The following is a 13,086-nucleotide window of genomic DNA, read 5'->3' as shown; positions in this document are numbered from 1 at the left end:
CAGAGTTGTTTGGCTGCAAGAAGGCCATAGTTTGCCAAAAGCGGGTAAGGTGCGAATGTCCGACTAAATATCAACTAAATTTGGGGCGGAGGTCTTCGGATGCAAGTGGGTGTGAATATCCCACCATAAAAGTATGGTGGAGAGGAAGCTGTGAATAGCCGACCATAGTTTGGAAAAAGCGGGTAAGAAAAGGTTTGAATGCCCGAACATACACCATCAAAAGCGGGAGCAGAGGTGTTCCGCTGTAAGACGGTGTGAATGTCCGACCATAGTTGGTAAAAAGCGGGTAAGAAAAGGTTAAAATACCCGACTGTACACAATCAATAGCGGGAGCGGAGTTGTTCGGCTACAAGAAGGTGTGAAAGTCCGACCATGGTTTGTAAAAACCGGGAAGAAAAGGCTCGAAAGCCCGACTATACACCATCAAAAAGAAGGTTTGAATGTCCATCAATAATTGCTTTAAAACAAGAAAGTAAATTTTCGAATATCAAACCGCACATGATCATAAGCGGGAGAGGAGGTGTTCGGCTGCAAGAAGGTGTGAATGTCCACCCATAATTCATGAAAAATGGGTAAAAAAAAAGGTGCGAATGCCTAACAATACATTATCAAAAGCAGGTGTGAATGTCAGATCATAATTTGTAAAAAGCTGATGAGAAAGGGTGAGAATGCCCGACTATACACCATCAAATGCGGGAGCGGAGGTGTTCGGCTCTGAGTAGGTGTGAATGTCCGACCATAATTGCTGAAGAATGTGTTAGAAAAGGTAAGAATGCTGGACCATACATCATCAAAAGCGGGAGAGGTGGTGTTCGGCTGCAAAAAGGTGTGACTGTTCGACTAAAGTTTGTAAAAAGTGGGTAAGACAAGGTGCGAATGCCTGACAATGTATGATCAAAAGCGGGAGCGGAGGTGTTCAGCTGCAAGAAGGTCTACATGTCCATCAATAATTGCTAGAAAACATGAAAGAAACTTTTCGAAAATCAAACCGCACATGATCATAAGTGGGATAGGAGGTGTTCAGCTGCAAGGTGTGAATGTCCACCCATAATTCCTGAAAAATGGGCAAAAAAAAGGTGTGAATGCCCAACCATACATAATCAAAAGCAGGAGTGGAAGTGTTCGGCTACAAGAAGGTGTGAATGTCCAACCAAAATATGTAAAAAGAAGTTAAGAAAAGGTTCGAATATCCAACCAAACATAATCAAAAGCGGGAGCAGAGCTGTTCGACTGCAAGTAGGTGTGAATGTCAGATCATAATTTGCAAAAAGCTGATGAGAAAGGGTGAGAATGCCCGACTATACATCATCAAATGCGGGAGCGGAGTTGTTCGGCTGTGAGTAGGTGTGAATCTCCGACCATAATTGCTGAAAAATGTGTTAGAAAAGGTAAGAATGCCGGTCCATACATCATCAAAAGCGAGAGAGGTTGTGTTCGACTGCAAGTAGGTGTGAATGTCCAGCCATAATTACTCACAAACGGGTAAGAAAAGGTAGTAGCCAGACCATATATGATCAAAACAGGGAGCGGAGGTGGTTCAGCTGCAAGAAGGTTTGAATGTCAAACTAAAGTTCAAATATATTAACAAAAGCGGGAGGAGAGGTCTTCGGATGAGAGTGGTTGAAAATTTCCAACCATAATGTATAAAATGCAGTGAAAAAAAAGGTGTGATAGAACACTAAAAGGTGGAGCGGAAGTGTTCGGCTGCAAGAAGGTGTGAATGTCCTACTATATTTGGTGAAAAGCAGGTGAAGCAAGGTCTGAATGCCCAACCTTACATCATCAAAAGCAAGATCAGAGTTGTTTGGCTGCAAGAAGGCCATAGTTTGCCAAAAGCGGGTAAGGTGCGAATGTCCGACTAAATATCAACAAAATTTGGGGCGGAGGTCTTCGGATGCAAGTGGGTGTGAATATCCCACCATACAAGTATGGTGGAGAGGAAGCTGTGAATAGCCGACCATAGTTTGGAAAAAGCGGGTAAGAAAAGGTTTGAATGCCCGAACATACACCATCAAAAGAGGGAGCGGAGGTGTTCCGCTGTACGAAGGTGTGAATGTCCGACCATACTTGGTAAAAAGCGGGTAAGAAAAGGTTAAAATACCCGACTGTACACAATCAATAGCGGGAGCGGATGTGTTCGGCTACAAGAAGATGTGAAAGTCCGACCATGGTTTGTAAAAAGCGGGTAAGAAAAGGTGCGAATGTCCGACAATGTATGATCAAAAGAGAGAGCGGAGGTTTTCGGATACAAGAAGGTTTGAATGTCCCACCATAGTTTGTAAAAAGCGGGTAAGAAAAGCTTCGAATGCCCGACTATACACCATCAAAAGCGGGAGCAGAGGTGTTCCGCTGTAAGACGGTGTGAATGTCCAACCATACTTGGTAAAAAGCGTGTAAGAAAAGGTTAATATACCCGACTGTACACAATCAATAGCGGGAGCGGATGTGTTCGGCTACAAGAAGGTGTGACAGTCCGACCATGGTTTGTAAAAAGCGGGTAAGAAAAGGTGCGAATGTCCGACAATGTATGATCAAAAGAGAGAGCGGAGGTTTTCGGATACACGAAAGTTTGAATGTCCTACCATAGTTTGTAAATAGTGGGTAAGAAAAGGTTCGGATGCCCGACTATACACCATAAAAAGCGGGAGCGGAGGTGTTCCGCTGTAAGATGGTGTGAATGTCCGACCATAGTTGGTAAAAAGCGGGTAAGAAAAGGTTAAAATACCCGACTGTACACAATCAATAGCGGGAGCGGAGTTGTTCGGCTACAAGAAGGTGTGAAAGTCCGACCATGGTTTGTAAAAACCGGGAAGAAAAGGCTCGAAAGCCCGACTATACACCATCAAAAAGAAGGTTTGAATGTCCATCAATAATTGCTTTAAAACAAGAAAGTAAATTTTCGAATATCAAACCGCACATGATCATAAGCGGGAGAAGAGGTGTTCGGCTGCAAGAAGGTGTGAATGTCCACCCATAATTCATGAAAAATGGGTAAAAAAAAAGGTGCGAATGCCTAACAATACATTATCAAAAGCAGGTGTGAATGTCAGATCATAATTTGTAAAAAGCTGATGAGAAAGGGTGAGAATGCCCGACTATACACCATCAAATGCGGGAGCGGAGGTGTTCGGCTCTGAGTAGGTGTGAATGTCAGACCATAATTGCTGAAGAATGTGTTAGAAAAGGTAAGAATGCTGGACCATACATCATCAAAAGCGGGATAGGTGGTGTTCGGCTGCAAAAAGGTGTGACTGTTCGACTAAAGTTTGTAAAAAGTGGGTAAGACAAGGTGCAAATGCCTGACAATGTATGATCAAAAGCGGGAGCGGAGGTGTTCAGCTGCAAGAAGGTCTACATGTCCATCAATAATTGCTAGAAAACATGAAAGAAACTTTTCGAAAATCAAACCGCACATGATCATAAGTGGGATAGGAGGTGTTCAGCTGCAAGGTGTGAATGTCCACCCATAATTCCTGAAAAATGGGCAAAAAAAAGGTGTGAATGACCAACCATACATCATCAAAAGCAGGAGTTGAAGTGTTCGGCTACAAGAAGGTGTGAACGTCCAACCAAAATATGTAAAAAGAAGTTAAGAAAAGGTTCGAATATCCAACCAAACATAATCAAAAGCGGGAGCAGAGCTATTCGACTGCAAGTAGGTGTGAATGTCAGATCATAATTTGCAAAAAGCTGATGAGAAAGGGTGAGAATGCCCGACTATACATCATCAAATGCGGGAGCGGAGTTGTTCGGATGTGAGTAGGTGTGAATCTCCGACCATAATTGCTGAAAAATGTGTTAGAAAAGGTAAGAATGCCGGTCCATACATCATCAAAAGCGAGAGAGGTTGTGTTCGACTGCAAGTAGGTGTGAATGTCCAGCCATAATTACTCACAAACGGGTAAGAAAAGGTAGTAGCCAGACCATATATGATCAAAACAGGGAGCGGAGGTGGTTCAGCTGCAAGAAGGTTTGAATGTCAAACTAAAGTTCAAATATATGAACAAAAGCGGGAGGAGAGGTCTTCGGATGAGAGTGGTTGAAAATTTCCAACCATAATGTATAAAATGCGGTGAAAAAAAAGGTGTGATAGAACACTAAAAGGTGGAGCGGAAGTGTTCGGCTGCAAGAAGGTGTGAATGTCCTACTATATTTGGTGAAAAGCAGGTGAAGCAAGGTCTGAATGCCCAACCTTACATCATCAAAAGCAAGATCAGAGTTGTTTGGCTGCAAGAAGGCCATAGTTTGCCAAAAGCGGGTAAGGTTCGAATGTCCGACTAAATATCAACAAAATTTGGGGCGGAGGTCTTCGGATGCAAGTGGGTGTGAATATCCCACCATACCAAGTATGGTGGAGAGGAAGCTGTGAATAGCCGACCATAGTTTGGAAAAAGCGGGTAAGAAAAGGTTTGAATGCCCGAACATACACCATCAAAAGAGGGAGCGGAGGTGTTCCGCTGTACGAAGGTGTGAATGTCCGACCATACTTGGTAAAAAGCGGGTAAGAAAAGGTTAAAATACCCGACTGTACACAATCAATAGCGGGAGCGGATGTGTTCGGCTACAAGAAGATGTGAAAGTCCGACCATGGTTTGTAAAAAGCGGGTAAGAAAAGGTGCGAATGTCCGACAATGTATGATCAAAAGAGAGAGCGGAGGTTTTCGGATACAAGAAGGTTTGAATGTCCCACCATAGTTTGTAAAAAGTGGGTAAGAAAAGCTTCGAATGCCCGACTATACACCATCAAAAGCGGGAGCAGAGGTGTTCCGCTGTAAGACGGTGTGAATGTCCAACCATACTTGGTAAAAAGCGTGTAAGAAAAGGTTAATATACCCGACTGTACACAATCAATAGCGGGAGCGGATGTGTTCGGCTACAAGAAGGTGTGACAGTCCGACCATGGTTTGTAAAAAGCGGGTAAGAAAAGGTGCGAATGTCCGACAATGTATGATCAAAAGAGAGAGCGGAGGTTTTCGGATACACGAAAGTTTGAATGTCCTACCATAGTTTGTAAATAGTGGGTAAGAAAAGGTTCGGATGCCCGACTATACACCATAAAAAGCGGGAGCGGAGGTGTTCCGCTGTAAGATGGTGTGAATGTCCGACCATAGTTGGTAAAAAGTGGGTAAGAAAAGGTTAAAATACCCGACTGTACAAAATCAATAGCGGGAGCGGAGTTGTTCGGCTACAAGAAGGTGTGAAAGTCCGACCATGGTTTGTAAAAAGCAGTTAAGAAAAGGTTCGAATATCCAACCAAACATAATCAAAAGCGGGAGCAGAGCTGTTCGACTGCAAGTAGGTGTGAATGTCCAGCCATAATTACTCACAAACGGGGGAAGAAAAGGTAGTATTGCCAGACCATACATGATCAAAACAGGGAGCGGAGGTTCAGCTGCAAGGTGTGAATGTCTGACTATAGTTTGTAAAAAGCGGGTAAGACAAGGAGCGAATGCTCTGAATGTAAATGGTAAATGGACTTGTACTTGTATAGCGCTTTTGTAGTCTAGCTGACCACTCAAAGCGCTTCACTACATGCCGCATTCACCCCCACTCACACACATTCATACAGCACGTCTTAGGGGATAACTACGTGCTTTCTAAGCATTCACACACATTCATACCCCCAATGATACACTGGGGGAGCAACGTGGGGTTCAGTGTCTTGCCCAAGGACGCTTCGACATGTATCCTGGGGAAGCCAGAGTCGAACCACCGACCTTCCGATTGGTGTGCGACTGCTCATCCTCCTGAGCTACAGCCGCCCAACCATAATTTGTAAAAACCGGTTAAGAAAAGAATTGAAAGCCCGACTATACATCATCAAAAGCGGGAGCGGAGGTGTTCAGCTGCAAGAAGGTGTGAATGTTCGACTAAAGTTTGTAAAAAGCTGGTAAGACAAGGGGCGATGTCCCGACATTGTATGATCAAAAGCGGGAGCGGAGGTGTCCAGCTGTGAGTAGGTGTGAATGTCCGACCATAATTGCTGAAAAATGTGTTAGAAAAGGTAAGAATACTGAACCATACATCATCAAAAGCGGTAGAGGTGGTGTTCGGCTGCAAGAAGGTGTGAAAGTCCGACAATGGTATGTAAAAAGCGGGTAATAAAAGGTTCGAATGCCCGAATATACATCATCAAAAGCGGAAGCGGAGGTGTTCGGATGCAAGAAGGTGTGAACGTCCGACCAAAGTTTGTAAAAAGCAGTGAAAAGCGAGAAAAAGCATTTCGTGAGTTCTGCATGATTTGGGATTTTGCTTATAAAATGCATTACTTCACTCAAACTATGTTAAAACTGATTTGTCCTTCATATTTACCATGTCTAGAAATATTTAAACAAAAAAACAACGTTGTACTTTGCAGTAAAAGAAAGAGCAAATCTAAAGTTTCAGGAATCCGAGTATAAGCCTGCTTTCATGAGTTCTGCACGATTTCGGATTTTGCTATAAAATGAATTGCTTTGCTCAAACCAAGTTAAAACTGCTTTGTCCTTCCATATTCATCAATGTCTAGATCGACTTCAACAAAGAAAAACATTGTACTTTGCAGTAGAAGAAGTTGAAATCCATCTACACATTGATAAATATGAAGGACAAAGCAGTTCCCACTTGCCCATAAGAAAATAAGCTTATTCTCGGATTCCTGATCAGTTCAGGAAACTTCAGTTTTGCTCTTTCTTCTACTGCAAAATACAATGTTTTTCTTTGTTGAAGTCGATCTAGACATTGATAAATATGAATGAAAAAGCAGTTTTAACTTGGTTTGAGTGAATGAATTCATTTTATACATAAAATCCGAAATCGTGCAGAACTCATGAAAATAAGCTTATTCTCGGATTCCTAAAACTTTTGATTGGCTCTTTCTTTTACTGCAAAGTACAACGTTGTTTTTTTGTTTAAATCTATCGAGACATTGATAAATATGAAGGTAAAAGCCGTTTTAACATAGTTTGAGTGAAGGAATTGATTTTATAGATAAAATCCCAAATCATGCAGAACTCCTCAAAAGGGGCGTATGGCTTAATCACAAGTGTGGCTCTTTCTCATTCAGGGTAGTATGAGGAAGTTCATGCTTGAAATATATGTAGAAATGGGTACATATGAAGGACAAAGCAGTGTTAACTTAGTTTGAGTGAAGGAATTCATTTTATACATAAAATCCCAAATCATGCAGAACGTATGAAAAGAAGCTTATTCTCGGATTCCTGATCCTTCAGTTTTGCTCTTTCTTCTCCTGCAAAATACAATGTTGTTCTTTGTTGAAGTCGATCTAGACATTGATAAATATGAAGGAAAAAGCAGTTTTAACTTGGTTTGAGTGAATGAATTCATTTTATACATAAAATCCGAAATCGTGCAGAACTCATGAAAATAAGCTTATTCTCGGATTCCTAAAACTTTTGATTTGCTCTTTCTTTTATTGCAAAGTACAACGTTGTTTTTTTGTTTAAATCTATCGAGACATTGATAAATATGAAGGTAAAAGCCGTTTTAACATAGTTTGAGTGAAGGAATTAATTTTATAGATAAAATCCCAAACCATAAAGAACTCCTCAAAAGGGTCGTATGGCTTAATCACAAGTGTGGCTCTTTCTCATTCAGGGTAGTATGAGAAAGTTTATGCTTGAAATATATGTAGAAATGGGTACATATGAAGGACAAAGCAGTGTTAACTTAGTTTGCGTGAAGGAATTCATTTTATACATAAAATCCGAAATCGTGCAGAACTCATGAAAATAAGCTTATTCTCGGATTCCTAAAACTTCTGATTTGCACTTTCTTTTACTGCAAAGTACAACGTTGTTTTTTGTTGAAATCTATCTAGACATTGATAAATACGAGCCGAAACTCTGCTGCCACTTTTGATAATTTATGGTTGGGCATTCTTACCTTTTCTTACCCGCTTTTTACAAATTATGATCTTACATTCACACCTACTTGCAGTCGAACACCTTCTCATCCACTTATGATCATGTGCGGTTGGGCTTTCGCACCTTTTCTTACCCATTTTTCAGTAATTATGGGTGGACATTCAGACCTTCTTGCAGCCGAAAACCTCCGCTCCTCTTTTGATCATACATTGTCGGGCATTCACACCTTGTCTTACCCGCTTTTTACAAACTTTAGTCGGACATTCAAACCTTCTTGCTGCTGAACCACCTCCGCTCCCTGTTTTGATCATATATGGTCTGGCAATAGTACCTTTTCTTACCCGTTTGTGAGTAATTATGGCTGGACATTCACACCTACTTGCAGCCGAACACAACCTCTCCCGCTTTTGATGATATATGGTCCGGCATTCTTACCTTTTCTAACACATTTTTCAGCAATTATGGTCGGACATTCACACCTACTCACAGACGAACACCTCCGCTCCCACATTTGATAGTGTATAGTCGGGCATTCTCACCCTTTCTCAACAGCTTTTTGCAAATTATGATCTGATATTCACACCTACTTGCAGTCGAACAGCTCTGCTCCCGCTTTTGATTATGTTTGGTTGGATATTCGAACATTTTCTTAACTGCTTTTTACAAACTTTGGTCGGACGTTCACACCGTCTTGCAGCCGAACACCTCCGCTTCCGCTTTTGATGGTATATAGTCGGGCATTCGAGCCTTTTCTTACCCGCGTATTACTTACTATGGTTGGACATTCAAACCTTCTTGTAGCCGAACACATCCGCTCCTGCTTTTGATGATGTATGATTTGGCATTCGCACCTTTTCTTACCCATTTTTCAGTAATTTTTGGTCGGACATTCAGACCTTCTTGCACCTGAACACCTCTGCTCCCGCTTTTGATGGTGTATAGTCGGGCTTTCGAGCCTTTTCTTCCCCGATTTTTACAAATTGTGGTTGGACATTCAGACCTTGCAGCCGAAAACCTCCGCTCCCTCTTTTGATCATACATTGTCGGGCATTCGCCCCTTGTCTTACACGGTTTTTACAAACTTTAGTCAGACATTCACACCTTGCAGCTGAACCACCTCCATTCCCTGTTTTGATCATGTGTGGTCTGGAAATACTACCTTTTCTTCCCCCGTTTGTGAGTAATTATAGCTGGACATTCACACCTACTTGCAGCCGAAAAACCACCTCTCCGACGTTTGATGATGTATTGTCCGGCATTCTAGTCTTTTCTATCACATTTTTCAGCAATTATGATCTGACATTCACACCTACTTGCAGTCGAACAGCTCTGCTCCCGCTTTTGATTATGTTCGGTTAGATATTCAAACCTTTTCTTAACTGCTTTTTACAAACTTTGGTCGGACGTTCACACCTTCTTGCAGCCGAACACCTCAGCTTCCGCTTTTGATGGTATATATTCGGGTATTCGAACCTTCTCTTACCCGCTTTTTACAAACCATGGTTGGACTTTCATACCTTCTTGTAGCTGAACAACTCCACTCCTGCTTTTGATGATTTATGGTTGGACATTCGCATCTTTTCCTACCCATTTTTCAGTAATTATGGGTGGATATTCACACCTTCTTGCAGCTGAACACCTCCTCTCCCGCTAATGCTCATGTAAGGTTTGATATTCGAAAATTTTCTTTCATGTTTTAAAGCAATTATTAATGGACATTCACACCTACTTGCAGCCGAATACCACCTCTCCCGCTTTTGATGATGTATGGACCGGCATTCTTACATTTTCTAACACATTTTTCAGCAATTATGGTTGGAGAATCACACCTACTCACAGCCGAACAACTCCGCTACCGCATTTGATGGTGTATAGTCGGGATTTCTCACCCTTTCTCATCAGCTTTTTGCAAATTATTCTCTGACATTCACACCTACTTGCAGTCGAACAGCTGTGCTCCCGCTTTTGATTATGTTTGGTTAGATATTCGAACCTTTTCTTAACTGCTTTTTCACAAACTTTGGTCGGACGTTCACACCTTCTTGCAGCCGAACCCCTACGCTTCCGGTTTTGATAGTGTATATTCGGGCATACGAACCTTTTCTTACCCGCTTTTTACAAACCATGGTCGGACTTTCACACCTTCTCTTAGCTGAACAACTCCGCTCCCTCTTTTGATTGTGTACAGTCGGGTATTTTAACCTTTTCTTACCCGCTTTTTACCAACTATGATCGGACATTCACACCGTCTTACAGCGGAACACCTCCGCTACCTCTTTTGATGGTGTATGTTCGGGCATTCGAACCTTTTCTTACCCGCTTTTTAAAACCAGGGTCGGACTTTCACACCTTTTAGTAGCCGAACAACTCCACTCCCGCTATTGATTGTGTACAGTCGGGTATTTTAACCTTTTCTTACCCGCTTTTTACCAACTATGGTCGGACATTCACACCTTCTTACAGCGGAACACCTCCGCTCCCTCTTTTGATGGTGTATGTTTGGGCATTCGAACCTTTTCTTACCCGCTTTTTACAAACTATGGTCGGACATTCAAACCTTCTTGTAGCCGAACACATCCACTCGTGCATTTGATGATGTATGGTTGGGAATTCGCACCTTTTCTTACCCATTTTTCAGTAATTATGGGTGGACATTCACACCTTCTTGCAGCTGAACACCTCCTCTCCCGCTTATTATCATGTGCGGTTTTATATTCGAAAATTCTCTTTCATGTTTTCTAGCAATTATTGATGGACATTCAGACCTTCTTGCAGCTGAACACCTCCGCTCCAGCTTTTGATGGTGTATAGTCGGGCTTTCGAGCCTTTTCTTCCCCGGTTTTTACAAATTATGGTTGGACATTCAGACCTTCTTTCAGCCGAAAACCTCCGCTCCCTCTTTTGATCATACATTGTCGGGCATTCGCACCTTTTCTTACCCGCTTTTTACAAACCTTAGTCGGACATTAACACCTTCTTTCAGCTTAACCACCTCCACTCCCTGTTTTCATCATGTATGGTCTGGCAATACTACCTTTTCTTACCCATTTGTGAGTAATTATGGCTGGACATTCACACCTACTTGCAGCTGAACACCACCTCTCCCGCTTTTGATGATATATGGACCGGCATTCTTACCTTTTCTAACACATTTTTCAGCAATTATGGTTGGAGATTCACACCTACTCACAGCCGATCACCTCCGCTCCCGCATTTGATGGTGTATATTCGGGCATACGAACCTGTTCTTACCCGCTTTTCACAAACCATGGTCGGACTTTCACACCTTCTTGTAGCTGAAGAACTCCGCTCCCTCTTTTGATTGTGTACAGTCGGGCATACAAACCTGTTCTTACCCGCTTTTTACAAACTATGGTCGGACATTCAAACCTTCTTGTAGCCGAACACATCCACTCCTGCTTTTGATGATGTATGGTTGGGCATTCGCACCTTTTCTTACCCATTTTTCAGTAATTCTGGGTGGATATTCACACCTTCTTGCAGCGGAACACCTCCTCTCCCGCTTATGATTATGTGCGGTTTGATATTCGAAAATTTTCTTTCATGTTTTATAGCAATTATTGATGGACATTCATACCTTCTTGAAGCCGAACACATCCACTCCTGCTTTTGATGATGTATGGTTGGGCATTCGAACCTACTTGTTGCCCGTTTTTCATTAATTATGGGTGGACATTCATGTAGCTCAGGAGGAAGAGCAGTCGCTCTTCAATCGGCCACCAATCGGAAGGTCGGTGGTTCGACTCTGGCTTCCCCAGGATACATGTCGAAGCGTCCTTGGGCAAGACACTGAACCCCACGTTGCTTCCCCAGTGTATCATTGGGGGTATGAATGTGTGTGAATGCTTAGAAAGCACGTAGTTATATCCTAAGACGTGCTGTATGAATGTGTGTGAGTGGGGTGAATGTGGCATGTAGTGAAGCGCTTTGAGTGGTCAGCTAGACTAGAAAAGCGCTATACAAGTACAAGTCCATTTACCATTTACATTCACACCTTGTCGCAGCCAAACACCTCCGCTCCCTGTTTTGATCATGTATGTTTTGACATTCGCACCTTTTCTCACCTGCTTTTTACTATTGTCAGCCAATCACAGCTTCCTCTCCACCATACTTGTATGGTAGGAAATTCTCACCCACTCTCATCCGAAGACCTCTCCTCCCGCTTTTGTTAATATTTAGTCGGGCATTCGAACCTTTTCTTACCCACTTTTTACAAATTATGGTCGAACATTCACACCTACTTGCAGCTGAATACTTCCGCTCCACCTTTTAGTGATGTATGGTTGGCATTTGCACCTTTTGTTACCCTCTTTTTATACTGATTGCTGAAGATTAAGTTGTTCTTTCTCAAACTACAATTTTTTTTTAATTGTTGAAACTTGATTTGAAGTGGATAAATAAGGAGGACAAACAGTTTTAAGTCACGCTGATAGAAGAAATTAATTTTATAGCAAAATCTGTATTTCGTCATATGTCGAGAGATGCTTATTGCTGAAGAAGTTCTTTCTCATTCTACAAAGTACAACGTTGTTTATCGTTGAAACTTGATTAGACATGAATACATATGAAGGACAAAGCAGTCTTAACTTGGTTTGAGTTAATTAATTCGTTTTATAGGAGAATCCGAATTCGTGCTTATTTTCGGATTCCTGAAGAATGAGTCTGGTTCTTTCTCATAATACAAAGTTTGTTGTTTATTGTTGAAACTTCATCAGAAGTGAAGAAATAAATGAATGCCTATCAACAAATGTGGGATCTAAACTCTACTGCTTCCTCTAAAATAATTTCTTTTCTCAATTCAGAAATGTGTGTGTGTAAGTCACAACACCCGTGACACCAAAACGGCTTTCTTTTCTCTCTTTTCTCTACACTCTGCACTATGAGCACACACACCAAATCAGAAAGGCTTTTTTCTCTCTTTTCTACATTATGGACTGTGGGGACACAAAACCGCTCTCTCTTTTTTTTTTGATTGTGTGCCAGGGCGTTGTCTCACGTATTAGATTATGCTTAAGATACGAATGGGTTTATCAGTCACATCAGAATCCATACATACTGATCCTCCCGTAATAAAATGGTCGGATCTTATCAAACACACTTTGTTTCTTGTGACAATCAAGTCAGCGAAACAGCGTATACACGTCAAGACACTGAATCAAGTTTGCCACAAGAACTCATAAGTTTGGCAGTATTACTCTGC

Source organism: Leuresthes tenuis, unplaced genomic scaffold, assembly GCF_036924035.1.
Source record: "Leuresthes tenuis unplaced genomic scaffold, fLeuTen1.0.hap1 SCAF_21, whole genome shotgun sequence".
Taxonomy (NCBI): Eukaryota; Metazoa; Chordata; class Actinopteri; order Atheriniformes; family Atherinopsidae; genus Leuresthes; species Leuresthes tenuis.
The sequence above is the reverse complement of the archived record's forward strand: the minus strand, read 5'-3'. Positions refer to the sequence as shown.